General features: G+C 42.2%; 1 protein-coding gene across 2 annotated transcripts in view; it reads right to left on the reverse strand.

Moving 5' to 3' along the window:
- Window positions 1-18,916, reverse strand: part of ZCCHC14 (zinc finger CCHC-type containing 14) — a 90,704-nt gene that overhangs the window by 22,422 nt on the left and 49,366 nt on the right. The window lies entirely within an intron of this gene.

Consider the following 18,916-nt stretch of genomic DNA (forward strand, 5'->3'; position numbering starts at 1 on the left):
CACAGAGAGATTAAGGGGAAAAGTGTCGAACATGTCCACTAATATTAGGTGCCTGACCTTTTTCAGAGCGGTTAGCATTTTCATAGAGCTTTATATGTTCCAAGCACAGCTCCCATTTGATTTCAGTTACAGTGGGAACACTTCAGCCTGAACAGTTAAAATTTGAAAAAGATTTAAGCAACTGAAAATAGGGTCTAGTAGTGGAAGATGTTAGGCAACTTTACTGGCATTGCTGCCACCATCCCCTATGATACATTACCACAAAAGACGATCCTGCACTTCAGATTTTTGGCTACATTATCTCCATGGAAGCCTTACTTGGCTCATCAGCTGCACAAAAAAACTCCTAGTTCAACTGTGCCCTAGCCCTGATCCCACTCCCGCCCTCCGAACCCCTCGATCCCAGCCTAGAGCCCCCTCCTACACCCTAAACTCCTCATCCCTAGCCCCACCCCAGAGCCCACACCCTCCAGCCAGAGCCCTCACCCCGTCCACACCCCACTCCCCGACCCCAGTCCAGAACCCCCTCCTGCACCCTGAACTCCTCATTTCTGGCCCCACCCCCGGAGCCTGCACCCCCAATCAGAACTCTCACCTCCTCCCACACACCAACCCCAATTTTGTGAGCATTCATGGCCCACCATATAGATGTGGCACTCAGGCCAAAAAGTTTGCCCACCCCTGATCTAGATCCTGGCTATTTTAGAAACTTCCTCCTTCTCCAACCTTGTCCTTACTCATCTTTAGTCACATGCTTTTTAGGAATCCCACAATTGTTTCATAGGTCAGCTGATGACCATGCCTTTGTGATACCAGTTTAAGTTGTGGTATGTCCCGTGTCTCTCCCCCGCCATCTCAACCATTCTTTCTCCACTTAATTCCCCCCCATCACCGCCAAACAAAAATCAAAAACCTACCATGCATTTTCAATGTGGCTACTGTTTGCCCCATATTTATTACTTACTACCTTTTCCTATCCTAGAGCCCATCTTAATTTAAAGTTTTCAGAGACATTCCCCTGTCCTTTTTGAAACCATAATTTAATTATTTTTATTGTATTTTATCACTGAATTGTACCCTCAACACCTTAGTTTGGAGGTGGAAGATGTGGCACATTAAGAATAAGTCATCTCCCAAAGGGTTTTGAAAGGGTGGCTGTACATTGCTTTGAAGATATACAAATGCTTTAAAATGGATAAGATGTTTTTCTCTCCATATATGTACTAAAAAGGAGTTCAATTCACCCTAAAGCATAGTTAGAATTGCTGTAGATTGAACATGGACTGGAATTAAATGCACTCAGAGATTTATCATGACCGGCAAGCAACTTTAGAGACATGAACATTAACTAGAGTGGATCATAGACATTAACTGAGTGGATCATCATTTGCTCGGTAAAACTGCATAAAGGTAAAGCAGGAACAAACTTGTTGAAGGACTGACATAAATTTCTGCAATATACACATCTTCACAGATTGACAGAGGGAAGGGAAGCCATTTAGATTTGGCAACTGTTACTCAGTTGTCTTCAAATCTTCAACCAAGTGTTACCGTATTGGCTTTGTTCTGCATTCCTTGAAGTTTTTTTTTAGTATTCAGGTAAGATCTCTAGAGATATCAGCAAATGCTAGAGTAATTCAAGCAAGACAGGGCTGTACATGGCTGTAAAATAAAATAGTTGTGTACATTTTACTAGTTGGGTTATTGACATAAGATCATATTAAAAAACTATGTATGTGTATTCCCACGAATTCTCTTCACCTAAACCAGCTACCATGTTAAAACTACAACTTGTGCTGCTTATACTAGGACTATAAAATGCTAACTATCGTATGTAGAAAAAAATTCCTAATGTGGATGGCATAACTCATTTTCCCCCTTAAGATAAGCCATGATCAGCTGCTGCTAAAGGATCTTAATTTGTTATGGGAAAAAAAGAAGTAAATCTAAGAGAACAATATAAATAGTATAGTATCCAATCCTGTTCCCACTAATGAAATCAGTGGAGGAACTCATGCAGCAGGATCAGGACTCTCTGGGTTCTCAGCAGAACACAGTACCTTTTCCTGAGATATATTCATCTTAATTTCACAAACTGCTTTAGCGAAAAACATTGCACAGCAACAAAATATATATTTATTTTAAGGTAACACCACATAATAGGGAGGAAGCCTGAAAAAATACAAAAGCCTGCACAGTGGGAAACTTATTCTAGCCAATACCAACGAACACCTACATAACATACCATCACGAGGCTATGTGCAAAGCCAGGTGTGTTGGTTAAATAAATCAGTTATGTAATTTATCCACTGTTCTGAGTCAATTAAATGCACTGTACTGAATACATCCCTAGCAACCATCCCAATTAAAAAAGTGTGCCATTTATCAGGCAGGTTATTAAGTGGATTCTACTATATTGGCAGCTTTGTAGGATTCTGTAAGATTCAATTTATTCTAGAGCATTCAATACAGTTCAGTGCACAGAAGTTAAGTTGCTATACTGCATCCATCACAATCATCATCAGAGTTTTCCTATTTAGATATTAACATTCTAGTAATCTTCTCCCAACTAGTTAATGTTATTAAAAATGTCGCAGGTCTAAACAAAAAAGTCCAGAACTCTGACAGTCACCGGGTGGGTTTTGGAATGGACATGAGCAACACATCTCGAAGAACAAGAGTTACGAGAGGTAGGTAACCATTTTTTCTTCTCTGAGTGCTTGCTCATGATGATTCCAAGTAGGTGACTCCCAAACAGTCCCTAAAAGGCGAGGTCGGAGTTCACCAAGTCGCAGACTGCAGCACCGCTCTGCCAACTGCGGAATCATCTCTGCCCTGCTGAGTAATGGCATAGTGCGAGGTAAAGGTGTGGACTGATGAGCACATCGCTGCCCTGCAGATGTCCTAAATGGGGACCTGTGCCCGGAATGCTACCGAGGAAGCCTGCGCTCTTGTGGAGTGCACTGTTAGTGCCGGGGCAGGTATCTTTGCCAGGTCATAGCACATCCTGATACAGGCCGTGATCCATAAAGCGATCCTTTGGGACGACACTGAGAGCTCCCTCATCCGCTCAGCAATTGCAATGAATAGCTGTGCTGATTTTCAAAATGGCATTGTCTCCTCAGTGCAAAAAGCTAATGCTTGTCTGACATCTAGGAAGTGAAGCATCCATTGCCGGTTACAAGCATATAGCTTAGGGAAGAACACTGGAAGAAACATGTCCTGATTTGCATGGAATTGAGAAACTACCTTTGGGAGGAAAGCCTGTGTGGCCGCAACTGTACCTTGTCCTTATAAAAAACAGTATAAGGGGACTCGGACATCAAGGCCTTAAGCTCAGACACCCTCCTGGCTGAAGTTATAGCAACCAGGAATGCCACTTTCCAGGAAAGGTAGAGGAGAGAGCATGTTGCTAGGGACTCAGAAGAAGGGCTCATCAGCCTCTAGAACAGGGGTGGGCAAACTTTTTGGCCCGCGGGCCACATCTGAGTGTGGAAACTGTATGGTGGGCCATGGATGCTCACAAAACTGGGGTCAGGGTGCGGGGGGGGGGGGGCGGGGGGCGGGGGCGCAGAGGAGTGAGGTCTCCTCTACCACTCCGAGAAGTAGGAGCGTTTGCACTGCCTATATGAGTAGTTGCTCGCGAGAAGAGTCCCTGAAGAGGGATGGCAGAGGTGGGTGGGAAGGGGGAGGAAACTGAATTGGAGAGAATATCCCAGTTCAACCATGCTCAAGACCACTGGTCTGAGGTGATTTGTGCCCAGGCATGGTAGCATGGGATAGATGATTCACGAAGGGAGGGGAAGGATCTGGACTTGTGCATCCCATCTTCAAAAGTCTGGCTTGGAGGCTGAGGGCAGCCTCGCTGAACCCTGGCCCTTGTTAGAGGAAGGCTCAGAAAGTCTGCGTCTATTACTTCTGCCTCGCTTCCTGCTATTGTCCTGTCTGGGGGGAGGGGAGGATTAGGGTAGAAGCAAGGGGTAGGATGTGGCCTCAAATATTTCCTGGGGGCAGGGATGTATGAAGCCCCAGGGACTTCAGTGTTGCCCGTGAGTCTTTAAGGCTGTGGAGCTTAGAGTCTGTTTGCTCCAAGAAAAGCCATGAGCTGTCGAAAGGCAAGTTGAATTGTCTGCTGAACTTTGTGCGAAAGTTCCGATGCCTGAAGCCATGAGCTCCTTCTCATAGCTATAGCTGTTGACATAGTCCAGGTTGCCAAGTCTGCAGAATCCAGGGAGGCCAGTAAGGAGGTCCTCGCAATGACCTTGCCTTCCTCAAGAACGGCAGCAAACTCCGAACAAGAATCAGCCAGAAACAGATCCTTTAATTTGGACAATGTGTTCCAGGAGTTAAAGCTGTAGTAGCTGAGGACTGCCCGCTGTTGCATCCTCCACCTGACTCCCGCACTGGGGATTCCACAAGAACCGGACTCAACGGACCTCCCTGTGAGGCTGGAGTGGGTGGTGCCAGCTGAGTCGGAGCAGGGTGTCCCAGCTCTAGTGGGAAAGCAACCTCGGTCAGTCTTCTTCTTGTGTGACGCTGGCAAATGGGAGCGGTGCTGTGCACTCACACTGGAGAAGGTCTTTGGTGCCGGGGAGGAGTACTGCCAAGGGTCTCTATCCTTTCTCTGCACTGCGGCCTATCTTACTGCGGACGGTGCACTCCACACCAAAATGCTGAGCTAGGGTTGGACACTGCCTGTGCTAGCTGGGGATGAAGGGCTGACTCCATGAAGAGCAGTTTTAGCCTAAAGTCCCTCTCCTTCTTAGTCCTTGGGTGGAAGCCTCTTCAGATTTTGCACTTCTCAGTCTAATGGGCTTCCCCCAAACGCTTGAAGCAGGAGTCATGTGGGTCTCCCTTTGGCATAGCACTTCAGACAGGAGCTACACGGTTTGAATCCCTGAGACTGAGGCATGCCCCAGTTCCTGGGAGGGGGAGAACGTGGTGGTGGTGGGAAACCCCCAACTAAAACTTATCTTAATTAACTATGAACTAATGAAAACTAACTAATCCTAAATTTAACAATTTACTGGTACAACAAGGGAAAGTCTACTAGGGGATCACTTGCCATAGCAAGAGAAGAGAGCTGCTTCAACGACCGTCACTGATGGTAAGAAGGAACTGAAGAGGCAGCGGGTCAGCAGGGACCTACATTCACCGCCATGGAGGTGCGACTCCAGGGGGTTCCACAGCCGACCTGACAGGTACCGCTAGAGGAAAAACCTTCCAACGACTGTGCACGTGGCACGCACACACCTACTTGGAATCAACATGAGCAAGCACTCAAAGAAGAAAAAGTTGTACCCCTTTTTTTGCTGCTTGATAGATTACAACACAGAATCTGTCTCATTTTCTCAAAACCCCCTAGGAATTACTTAGAGAGTTAACTGGGCTATATCATTAAAATTACACTTAAACCTTCATGTGGTACCTTGCCAGAAATCCCCCTCTCCATCATCAGGATCATAATGACATAGCTGTAATACATATTGTTGCATAGAATGAAATGAGTAGTGATTTCAACTCAGACTGATACACATATCCAGTCCACAACAGCAAAGACATCACCTGTTGTCACTGGCAGTTGGGGCAAAAGAAGTGTCCAGGACCAGACTAGTAGGGTTGTTGAACCACCTCTCGAAAGTTGGCTTGCTGCTTGGGATTAAGGTAGTGGTAAAGCAAGGAAGCTTCATTGTTGACACCCAGTGGAATGCTGACCATTCATACGAATCATAACTTGAATAACTTCTTCTCTTCAACATGCCATGCAAATGGGGGTGGACGGGGAGAAGAAAAAATGGTGGTGTTTAGGAAGAAGCTTCTTTTGGGGGCAGGTCATTCCATAACAGTCTACTATGGGGTTTCTTGTGCCTTCCTTTTAAGGATTTGGTACTAGCCACTGTTAATCACAGATAACTGGACTAGATGGACCACTTACCTGATCCAGTATGGCAATTCCAATGTTAAGGTTTTTTTTAAAAAATTCAAGATTAGCAATCACAGCAAAGAAGACTTCAAAAGGATAAACAATGTAACACATATCAGCAAGGTAAGAACCAATATTTCAAAAGTAAACTCTGCAGATGAAAAAATCAAACATCTGTCTCCTTTTACAATTAATTTTAAGGGTCTTATCAACAGAATTTACAATGCCCTGGTTTTCATTTTCTTTTTTCATAGATGGCTTAAACAGGCTGATGCTTTTTTCAGGATACGTTTCCTGTCATGTTTCCTGAAATCAAAGACCGGTTATAGATGAAGGCCTTTGAGACATTTTTGTATATAGACAAGGTTAACAGAAGAATAACTAGACTGCAAAGAGGAGCGTGAAAATCTGACACAGCAAAGCAACAGAGCTGAGCAATCAGGGATTAAACTAAATGATCCTTGTGGTCCCTTCTAACCCTATGATTCTATAGGGTAAAATCACAAAATTAAAAACTCTCCATTTAGAACAAATGCTGTGGAAGCCTTTCAGTGAGAAACAACCATGCACTCAGTGTGAAAGAGAGTATTTTATAATACATAGGTAGAGACTATCTGCACATAGGTTCAACTTACACTGCATGCAGAATAGTGGATACACGATTTAAATTGTAAGATCCACATGGCAGAGACTGTGTTGACTTTAATACAGCAACCAGCACACCGTTGGTACTCAGCAAATAAAGATGAGAGAAGCTAGAAGTCACGATTAAAAAGGCAAACCTCACAGGTGAAATTCTATGCCCTGTGTTATGCAGGAGGTCAAACAACATGATCATAATAGTCATTTGTGGTCTTAATCTATTAACTTAATTCATGAAGCTTTGTTTCCTTACAGGAACACTGAAGCATTCAAAGAAAAGTACAGTTGATTAAATGTTTGTTTAAAATATGTGCTTGTCTCAAGGAATTAATAAAATACGTTCCAAGTAATTGCTCACAGTTTTTAAACAAATGTACAGTACAGTATCTTAAAAAATAAAAAGAGAAGTCATGTAGGAGTACCTTTCTAAAACAAAAGAATCCCTAAAAATGCTGGTAGAATGCCAGGAAAAGTAGAAGTGTGGTAAAAAAAATAGTCATTTGTGCATAATATAAATTAACTTCTTTAACTTTTAAAAACAATTTGAATAAACCAAGCACATACATTAAAAAAGCCTCTTGGTTTTAAATTTCTCTACAAGTCTTTTTATCCCCCCTACCATAAAATGCTTTCAATAAAAAAAGGCAGATATTTTCCCTCATTTAAAATCATTTATCGTCTGGATCCTGAGAGTAGTGGAACACGACAACTTCCCTTGAAGCTGGCACTATTTTATGCAATAGAATTATGAGATCCCAGCAAATACATGAATGGATCTGCTGCTGTACCAAATTTACAATGCTAAATTTTGCGATCCAGTTACCATCACATTTTATTTCACCTGTTCTCTACCAGTCAGCACACAAAGATTCACATACTGCAAGCCTAGAGGGATCCATAGAGAATTAAAAAAAAAAAAAGTTGAAATTTTATATATAAATGACAACATGGAAATGGCTGGCCAGGTCTACAGAAGGTGGCCATCCTGCCCAGGAAACTAAAATAGATGGGAATTGAGTGCTCAGCACCTTTCAGAATAGAGCACTCAGAATTTGGTAGTAGTTTGCAACAGTGTATTAAATTCTGTAACAAGTGAGATGAGAAACACAGCACAGAGTGGAAGCTTAGAAAACTATACATTGTAACTCCTTTTAACAAATTCTAAATAGTCAATCATCATCACAGCAAATCCCACAGGGACGTGGCCTCCTTGCAAATCGACACCTGGATCGATCTCTGGTGATGTCGTCTGATTGTATATTCAAAAAAATTTTTAACATTAATTCTCAATAAACAGAGCTGTGATTATAAACAGAGAGAAAATTGGCAACATTGATCTGTCCTTGATATCTCCCCACAGGAACCCTCTGTTCTGAAGAGAGTATCCCAGAGTATCTACATTTTATAAATACTCAGTTGAACTTTCAAACTTATGACCCAATAGGGTCTGAATCATTAAATATTAAAAGGATGACAGAGAAACCTTTAGACTTAAACTATGCTCCATTTACCAAACAGCAAGAAAAACTCCTACAACTTCTTTTGCCACACATTAACTCACTTAGCAACCATTCCTGAGCACTGTCAAAAGCAGGAGCCATCCAATCTGCACTGAAACATTGAGGAGGGAGAGTGGGAAGGGTGAGGTATTTAAACAGAGGTGTCCTTTCTTTTATTTGGGGGGGGGGGAGAGGACTGTACACTATTACAGAATCTCTCCTTTTGGGAGAGGAAAGAGAAGGTGAAGAAGAGGAGAAATACACATTGTATCACTTATAAAAGCTGCAGATTTGATAACAAACAATTTTATAAAAAGTATTACTGCAAGAATTACATAAATGCTAAATTAAGTTCTAAACTGACAAATTTACAAATGCACATCACTCCCAGAAATGGTAGCTAATTACAGTAACATTAGAAAAAAGAGCATCAGTAAGTAAAATATACCAAAAGACCCTTTCGACACTCTCTAAAACTAAGAGGTGGTACCCTAACAATGAGTGAAGGAGGATGGCTTTACAAGTCAGTGTTTCTTTTTGAAGAATCTCTAAAGGTAGCTAAAAGAGGAAAGCTGACTCCAAAAAGGATGAAATGTAATGCATTATGTACAGCTAGGTATCGGATATGTTGATCTGTCACATAAGGATGCTCCTTTTTATTGTTATATTAGTGATGAAATGTAAATTATTAAACCTCTTGTCACTTAGAAATCACCAGAAAGAGTAGCATGATTCGCTGCCAGAGGATTAACCCGCTTTCATGTAAGAAGTTACCTAATAAATAATCACCATCTAATCAAGGTATGCAACATGGACATTACATCAACTGATCTGGCAGCCTCTATACAAGTGCAAGGTCTGTTTCTGCTGAGAAGTAGTCAAGTTGTGTAATAATTTAATACACAGCTTATACGTCCCTCTATAAAGGAATGCAGAATATGATAGCTGTTGAAAAAGCATGAAAAAGTAGTATGATCTTCTGACATGGACAGACCGAAACACTGTCCTCATGAAGCTGCAGCAGAAGACAGAAACACAAGGGACAATCTCTCCTCATCTGGGAGCAAGTATAAGGTGACTACTTAACGTTACTGTGCACAGTTCTTTCCCAGTGACTGGATTTTTCTGCATAAAAGCACGTATTATACTGTTATCAATCTACTAAGTTCATGCTTATATTCTTCTAGATGGAGACTGGTACACTTGTAACTCAGCAACTCAATTATGTACTTATCGATGTGGAAGTGAAGAAAGACAGTTGTAAAGCAGAACACTCAAAATGTTCTTAAGAGCCCTATGAAGTGTTCTTGTAGATGGGTCAGTCCCAGGATATTAGAGACACAAGCTGGGTGATGTAATGTTTTTTATTGGACCAACTTCTGTTGTGGAGAGAGACAAGCTTTCAAGCTACACAGAGCTCTTCTTAACCCAAACGTTTTACTGAGGACTTCCCTAGGTGTACAGTTACCTTGAGGGAACAATCCCCACTAGATCCAAAGACCACCAAGGTGGCAGACTTTTGTTTTGTGAGGTAATAGCGTTTATCAGATTTACTCAGTTTTCACAGTCTTCCAGTCTTTTTGAGTTTACATATCCCAAATTAAATATTAGGAATAGGATCATACTTCTCAATATGATCCCATACCTAATATTTAATTCCACAAATTAAATATTAGAAATAGGATCATATTTGGTAAATTCTTCCTCCTGGCTCCTAACCTGCCTATTGGACCAGCTCTGTCAGGCTCATACTATTCCTTTCCATTTTCTTCTGAGGTAGAGGGGATAGGACCAAGCGGCATAGTTTACCCTTGAATCTGACCAGTTTTTCATTTAGAAGAGGCAAAAGTAGGGGGGAGGGGAAAGGAGAAAGTCCTACAAGGAATCCTGACAGGCCTTTGCTTTTTCATCCACTTATGCAATTTAAGATAGTGGCCAAACCAGGGTCTACTATAACAGCTGCCCCTGGAACCTCTCGGTAGTTGCTATCAGTATGTCATCTTATCTCGTCTTCTGCATTTCTTCTTGTTGGCCTGTTTTCCCTTCTCTTGGGTCTGCTCTGCAGATGGGAAGCAGAAGTTTTACATGGCTCCTCACATGTAATTGTTGCCACAGAGGACCCTTTTTCCTTCATGAAGGACAGGAGTTCCTGGGGGAGTAAGAGAGGGAGAAAGAACTATCTATCCTAAAAAGCTTAGTAAATAAAATGTCAAATGATGGTGGGATCCAAATGAGCCTCACAATGGGGCATATTGTCTTTCTGTAGATGCTCACCATAAAGCAGCAAAGAACTGCCCCGTTGAGAGCTGCCTCTTAGACAGTGAGGAAACTGGAGCTGTGAAGAAAAGGAGCTATAGCCAGAAAAGAGGCAGCGAAACAGCTCGTCTTCTGATTGTCTCCACTGCCTACTCTAGAAGAGGAGCAGCACACTGTGGCTGGAAACTGGTGTTCTCCTGGTGCAGTGAAAATAACTTTTCACTCAACAGCAGTGATGTCCACAGAATGCTAATGGTGGGAATGCTCAGGAGAGCTGTCATTTTTCCTTGCTACTTGGAAATTAAAGACTTTCTTCCAGTTTATAGAATGCGTTTAGCACTGGGCTCAATACACAGGTTTTTTGTTGACAATGTGATCCTAGTTCAATTTAAAATAATACCCAGAAACCTACAGGCTGCATTATCCCACAGGAAGGAATTACACAGCTTTAAAAAAGAATGTCAATTTATTTTTTGGCAGCATATGGAAAACTCAATATTCATGGGCTGTGTCCCCTGCCTCCATTCAAATGGCTACTATTCAGCATGATCCTATTTCCTCAGTTTGGTTCATTTCATTTGCAGACTGAGTAACCCTTTCATGTTTCTCCAAAACAGGATCTAGATTAAAAATAACCCAAACCCTTGCCCATATATTTTAGCTCTTACAAGCTAAAATCAAAACAATGTATGAATTTAATGAACAGAGAATAATGTTGTCAGCATTTTAGCTAGCCACAAAAGGCCACAATGTTTACCGACATAATCGTTCCAGGATTTTATTATATTTAAGGGGCTATGGAAAAACATCTCACTGTCTGCACTCAACGTGGGAGATGACTCATATCTGGAGAGGAAAATCTAAAGCCCAGATGAATATCATTCAGCTGTTTTCAGAAAAAAACATATGTTCAAACACTAGAACCTAAATAATTGAAGTTTTTCTTACCAAATATTTTGGGCTATCAGCACTAAGTTTTGTGTTACCACTGTAAAACTGGATAGCTTACTCACTTTACAGACAGCTGCCACGGGTTTGCTTGTTTTTTTTAAAAGTTAAAACATATTTGTACTGAATAATTTATTCAAAAAGAGCTGCTGTACTAGACATATTGTAGATCAGCTCCTGGCACTCTTACGAAGCGTGAGAACAGTCACATGCTAAACTAGACAGGTGCTATTCCTTTAAAAGTATACTTTTCATGGATCCATAGCTAAAGCTATTATGTGGTAGGCAGAAAAGGAGGGGGGCAGGGAAACCTCTGACAACAAAATTGAACTGTGTAGCAAGGACGAGGAAGGCTTCAAGAGTCCTATCTTATTAGTCACAGATACCGCAGCTACAGAGGAAATGTTTATTTTTGCTTTATTAAAAATACCCTTCAAAGGCTGGTTTAAGGAAAAGTGTCCTCTATAAAAGCACAAAATACCTGCACAGTAATCTTGCATGCCCCTCTTTTTTACAGGGTGTGTGTGTGACACGGAGTACACTATTCAAACGTAGGCACACAGTTGCATGTGTAGGCAGGCACCAAGCCTGCGAAGATGTGAAAGTGTGGCCATACCTTCATGAACTGTGAAGTAACTCCCTACTGCCTTATACTGCACAGTGTATAAAGTTAAGCATGTGCAGGATTGAGGCCTCAATCTGAACATATAATTACTATATTTGTGTACACAAACTGGGTAATTGTACGCATAACTGCATCTAATTAGCTATTCGAACACACAAATGTGGGAATACATGTAAATTATGCATGCAATTGGATGCCTGACTTGCCTAAAAATTAGGCCCAATGTTTTGTCTTAGTTTTCAAGTTAGAAGACAAACGGTAATTTTCTCTAATCAGAGTAAAGTTCTGATTTTCAGAAGTGTGCTCATGAAATTACTGTGACTGTATACATAAATGCTCAGTTGCAAACAGTTTCAGTACCTGAATATTTCTGCACATACAGTTAAAGAAACAGGCTTTTCATGTCTAATCACAAATTCCAAACCAGTGAAAAATATCTTTTAGCGTAATCTTCAACAGAGCAGATATATAAAACTTTGTTTGGTTTCAGAGTAACAGCCGTGTTAGTCTGTATTCGCAAAAAGAAAAGGAGTACTTGTGGCACCTTAGAGACTAACCAATTTATTTGAGCATGAGCTTTAGCTCACTTCATCGGATGCATACTGTGGAAACTGCAGAAGACATTATATACACAGAGACCATGAAACAATACAAACAATACCTCCTCCCACCCCAGCAGGAGAGTGGGGTGGGAGGAGGTATTGTTTCATGGTCTCTGTGTATATAATGTCTTCTGCAGTTTCCACAGTATGCATCCGATGAAGTGAGCTGTAGCTCACGAAAGGTCATGCTCAAAACTTTGTTTGTAAATTAAATATGTAACTTTTTGGAGAAGTCATGTGCCCACACCGCGAACCACACTTTACTTTTAGTCTGGTTCTAACTGACCAGGGGATTGTTTTATTTAATGTCCTTGCTCGGTCTGCCTCTGAACATTAGGATTTCTAGGCTTTGGGGTGGTTTTTTTTTTTTTTTTAAAAGGGACAGATCTATCTTACAGAGAGAATGCTCCTTGGCAAGAATCTTTAATTCAGCAAGAAACAAAATGTAACTAGTTGACTACAAATCCTAGTTCAAAAAGTTTTATAACTTGGTGTATAAAACAATCTCAAAGAGAGCCATTTTCTATGGAAAAAATATGTACAAGTTTAGCTGTACTAGGAGTTAGCCTCTCTCTCTGCCCACAACACATATAAATTGTACTAAAATGCAGGCCATGCTAAAATCCCACCACCTCCCAAAGAGAAAAAACCTAATGAAACTGAAGATTCCAAATTTCTAGATACATCTAAAACAGATATGTGCTGTCACCTGAATAAAGGCATCTGAATAAAGACACACCCCATCCTGGCACATTTTGGAAGGAACCCATCCAGAGAAGAGCACTGTACACCAAATTTATGTTTCTCCTGCAAATGGGAGTCTTGTTTCGAGCCCTGATTTTCTCCTGGGTTGTAAGAAATAGCCTCAATTCAGAAGGCCAGATTCTTACACCTTTAGCCACGATGACTAGAGTGGCCCCATTTAAAAACTGTGAAATAACTGGTAAAATAAGAGTGCTATTCCACCTGCATACAAGGATAAGACTCTGGTCCAACATAATCAAACTACATCAGCGCTATAAGAATGGAATTATTAGTAGAAAGTCCTATTCTAAAGCACCCACAAATATTATTTGAAATAACGTATGTTGCCAGGTATCTGTAACTTACATTAAAGGTTTCTCCTCTGATCCAAAACCATGATTAAGTCATAATAATAAACTCCCCAGGTTCTACATTCATTCAGATAAATGGGGAACTAATGTATAAGGTTAATTTTGTTTTCCATAAAAAATTATTCTAGTCCCATTATCTGAAACAAAAACATGAATGTGTCCAATCAGGTCTGAAAAGGGTGTGCAGATTGAAGTTCTAAGATTAGAATTTGACTGAATCCACCAGATTAGGATCTGATTATTTTATTTATATTTTTATTTACAACATGTTCAAAACATGAATTTGTGGTCTGCAGTACATAGCCATGTTAGTGTACAAGGGACCACGTCAGTGAGATTACAATGCAGCTGCTGCTGGGACAGCATGCCTTGGCTTGTGGTGCTATCTGGTGATAAAAGACCAAAGTATTAAGAGCAGATGGCAGCCTGCTCAAACCTTTACTGAATAATTTCTGCAGCTCTGAACAAGTTAAAATCTTGTAGTTCTGAAACAAAATGCAGCAAGAGCATGTATTTCAAACTCACCAACAAAAAAATTATTCAAGCTAATCTTTTCAAGTTAAACACCAGATTTGTGGGACCAACCCACAAGAGGCAAAAACTCCAAGTTAAAACATTGTTCTTACTATTTATTATTGACCACGTTTATTACGGTAGTCCCTAAGGGCCAGTGAAGATTGGGGCTCCATTATGCAAGGCACTGCACAAACACAGTAGTAGACTGTTACTTCCCCAAAGGAGTTACAATCTCAACAGACAAGACAGAGAACTGTGGGAATGGGTATAACGCACAAGCAGAATGAACGCAATGGCAACAAATATGTTAGTGCCACAATTTTTGGGGGGTGGAGGGGCAGGGGTCTAGTTAGAAGGGGATATGCTAAAAGACAAATGGAAGGGAAAGGAGATGAGAGGGTCCTGGCAAGGGAGAAGAGAGGCAGAGAAGCAGGTGAAAAATGGAGTCCAAGCAAAGCGTCTTTGAGGGACTTAGAGGCTGAAGGCTGGAACAAAACAGCCCATCAGTACAGGGCAGAGGAAGTCCAGTCAAAACTAGAAAGTTTTCGGAATGTTTAGAGGTCCCTGCTTTGGCTGCTCCTATTCCTACTGGCTGGAGTCTCTGCAGGTTTATCAAGTTCACATGGTGGGGTAGAGGAAAGGGGAGGCACCACATAAGTCCTAGTGCCCCTGTAGCTGCTGGATATGGTTTTCGATCGGAACACCTGGTCGAAAAGGGACTGCTGACCGGGCTGTTAAAAGTCTGGTCGGTGGTGCAGCGGGGCTAAGGCAGACTCCTTGGCTCCACATGTCCCCCCTTCAGCTCCTAGGCACGGGGGCAGCCAGGGGGCTCCGCGCGCTGCCCCCACCCCAAGCACCAGCTCCCACTGGCCAGGAACCGTGGCCAATGGGAGCTGCGGGAATGGTGCCTGTGGATGGGACAGTGCACAGACCCGCCTGGCCACGCCTCCGCTTAGGAGCCGGAGCGGAGACATGCCACTGCTTCCAGGAGCTGCCTGAGGTAAGCGCCGCCTGGAGCCTGCACCCCCTCCCGCGACCCAACCCCCTGCTCCAGCCCTGATCCCTCTCCCACCCTCCGAATCCCTCAATCCCAGCCCAGATCACCCTCCTGCACCCCAAACCTCTCATCCCCAGCCCCACCCCTGAGCCCGCATCCCCAGCTGGAGCCCTCACTCCCCCCTGTGCCCCAACACCCTGCCCCAGTCCTCATCCCCCTCCCACCCTCCAAACCCCTCATCCTCAAAGCCCGCTCCTGCACCCCAAACCCCTCATCCCCAGCCCCACCCCAGAGCCCACACCCCCAGCCAGAGCCCCCACCCACATCCTAACCCACTGCCTCAGCCCAGAGCCCCCTCCCATACCCTGAACTCCTTATTTTTGGCCCCACCCCCCAGCCCGCACCCCCAGCCAGAGCCCTCACTTCCTCCCACACCCAACGCCCCTGAGCAAGCCTGGTGAAAATGAGTGAGTGAGGGAGGGTGGGGAGAGTGAGTGAGAGGGAGGGGGGATGGAGTGAGTAGGGGCAGGGCTTCGGAGAAGGGGCATGGCAGGGGGTGGAGCAAAGGTGTTCGGTTTTGTATGAGTAGAAAGTTGGCAATCCTCCTGACGGAGCACCTCCTCCACAGGTCTGGGTCTCAGGGGTGTTGGGGTGACAGGTGAGTCTGGCTGGGCCTCCTTGAACCCCCTTCTTCCCCAGTGCAGCAGTACCTGCTTTGGCTGCTTCTGCTCCTACCAGCTAGAGTTTCTGGATTTGTCAACTTAAATTTTAAATCCTTAATTTTCAGTATTGCATGTGCATAAGTGCACGTTTTTCTAAAAATTTAGGCCCCAACATTCTGATTTATGCTAATTTGTAAATAAACAAACAAACAAACAAATACCCCCCCCCCCCGGACAATCTTGTGTTTAATAAAGCATAACTGCACATTTTGGTTCCCAGTAGGGATACGGCAATAATTCAGCAGGTGAAATAAAGTTAATACTCAGCATTTGCAGGTCACCTTTTCAGTGCATTGTAGAACCATTAGATAATTAATCCTCACAACATCTCTGTGATCCTCATATGAAAAAAAAAAAAAAAAAAAGAGAGATAAAGCCTCTGAGGAAACCGAGGTAGCGATTTGAACTGTATTGGTCAAAGCCACTGGGAATCCCTGGTAACTGGGATTAAAGTCACAAGAGGATGTCCTCTAACCATGAGACTATGCTATATCTTGAAGAAAGATGATGGATACAATCGCATTTTAAATTTCAATGCTCTGCCCCCACCAGGCCTTGCTAGCAGATACCAATCGGAAGACCTCTACAAATTCTTTAATATCAGCCTATTGAATGCCATTGTTTTGATTGAAGACAATAGGCTTTATTTATTTTAAACTCCCTCCATACACCAATTAATACCTATGGCATATCAAACCTGCTTTTATAACGCAATTGAATTGTTTCCATTCTTACACCTATCCTCATGTGACTGCTTATAGGAAATTATTTCCCAAACACTTCATAAGCATTAGTTACCAATTCTATCTCCATTTAAATTATACAAATTGAATAATTCATCCACAGAGGCAGAAAACACAACAGAAGAATAATCCTTCTAATGCATCGTTGTGCTTTATGCCACTTCCTTTCAGCTGTGTATATTAATGATGTAATTTCAGCAGGGTTATCCCTTCCAGTTCTGTTAAAAATAGCATGTGCATGATACACTGATGAAATGGATCCACTCTAGGTGGTGAGGTAATGCAATAAATCCATTGCTCTTTTACAGAGGCATAAAGAGCAAGTTAGAAAGGAAAATGAAGCACTGACTTTTCAGCTTAGCTCCATTTTTTAATTTGGAAAACAGTCCTGTAAAATCATTTTTACTCTGGTCCAGGGGGTCTCAAAATGTGGATCGGGATCACAAAGTGGGTCCCGACCCCATTTTAATGGGGTCACCAAGGCTGGTGTTGGCCCCGGACCCCAGCAAGTCTGAAGCCCAAGCCCAAGCCCCACTGCCCAGGGCTAAGGTTACATGCCTCCCTGCTCAGGGCAGAAGCCCTTGGGCTTCAACCTCCCTCCCCAACCCTCACCTAGGGCGGCAGGGCTTGGTCAGGCTTGGTCTTTGGGTCTCCCCATCCCGGGGTAATGTAGTAATGTTTGTTGTCAGAAGGGGTTCACGGTGCCATGAAGTTTGAGAACTGCTGCTTTAGTCATATGCACTGTTTAACATAATTACATATTGAAAGATTTTCCAGGGAAGAGTTACCAACAGAGGGTGGAGTTTGGGCACCTCAATAATTTTTTCCTCCTTTCAAAAACATTTGGGTTTCTTGTAAGTTTAACCTTAACTCAGAACTTTCCACTTTAAGTAGTTGGTATTTATGTACTACAACATTAATATAAGGATTTATTTTATACCAGGGATTCTCAAACTGGGAGTCAGGACCCTTCAGGGGGTTGCGAGGTTATTACATGGGAGGGGGTCGCAAGCTGTCAGCCTCTACCCCAAAGCCTGTTTTGCCTCCAGAATATATAATGGTGTTAAATATATTTTAAAGTGTTTTTAATTTGGGGGACGGGGGTTTACACTCAGAGGCTTCTTATGTGAAAGGGGTCACCCGTACAAAAAGTTTGAGAACCACTGTTTTATACCCTTAAACTAATGAGATGTACAGTCAACCTTAACTTCAAAGGGCTCTTTTGTGTATGTCAGAGATGTGAGGCATTATTTCCACTTTACAGATGGGAAAACTGAAAACAGAGAAGTGAGTGACTGACTAAGGTCATATTCAGGAAGTTCCTTCTCACAGCTATGGTTAAAACTCAGGAGCCTGAACCACAAGACCATCTTTCCTTCTTTTATAATGGCTCCTTTAAAGAACAGCACTTAAACTGGAGAAACTTCCAAAAATAAATTATATTTTTACATTTCATTGTCTTTCATGCATTATTTCCTGTGCTACATTTATAAATCAAAAGATACAGAAAAACATGTTACATTTGCACTTCAATTACTTGCAAATCTGAAAACATTCCATGATTTTTGATCTTGTGCATTGAGACATCTGATCGGCAAATCCCAGAAGTGGCATCAGCTGGACCTTAGAATGCAACAGGACATTTTTAAAAAGTGAAAGCTTCCTTCTTTAAAAGCATTTGTCCTTCAATTGAGTTTACAAGCTACCATTTGCAAGAGGTCTGACCTTAGTGTGAGTTTGATTACACTGGTTGTTTCTTTCTCACAGTCCATCTGTTCCTTATGCCAAATACTGAATATGTGAAATCATGACCACTTTCATGGCAATAAACTGTTGTCCAACACAAGATACATTCACTTTAGAATTTAAAAGAAGGGGAGCAGAGTAGAGAAATATTTGCAGTAATAGCAGGAGAAGCAGAGAAAATTGGTGGCAAAGCAGACAGATTTTTAGGAAGTGTTCTTATATTTCCCCTGCACCCACCTCCTCATTTTTAAACCAGGTCAACGTTGTCATGTCAGTGTTCATTACTGGAAATATTACATCTCCTCCTGCTGCTTATTTCACTATTCAAATCCATAATATACGGTTTGTGATTTCCATTATTGCCATGTCTTGCAATTATATCTCAAGTCTCATGATATTTGGTATTTTTCTTACACTCTCAGCTTCTGGGTTCATATGATTATGTGAGAATATCAGCTTTCATTGAAAAGAAAAGTTCCTAGCCCTCATGTTTAGAGAGAAAAATGTTTGGTTTTGAGGAAAATCCTATCAGCTATTTGAAAGAACAATATAGACAATGGCTGGGACAGAGACATGCAGGCT

Source organism: Chelonia mydas, chromosome 12 (assembly GCF_015237465.2).
Source record: "Chelonia mydas isolate rCheMyd1 chromosome 12, rCheMyd1.pri.v2, whole genome shotgun sequence".
NCBI classification, from domain to species: Eukaryota; Metazoa; Chordata; order Testudines; family Cheloniidae; genus Chelonia; species Chelonia mydas.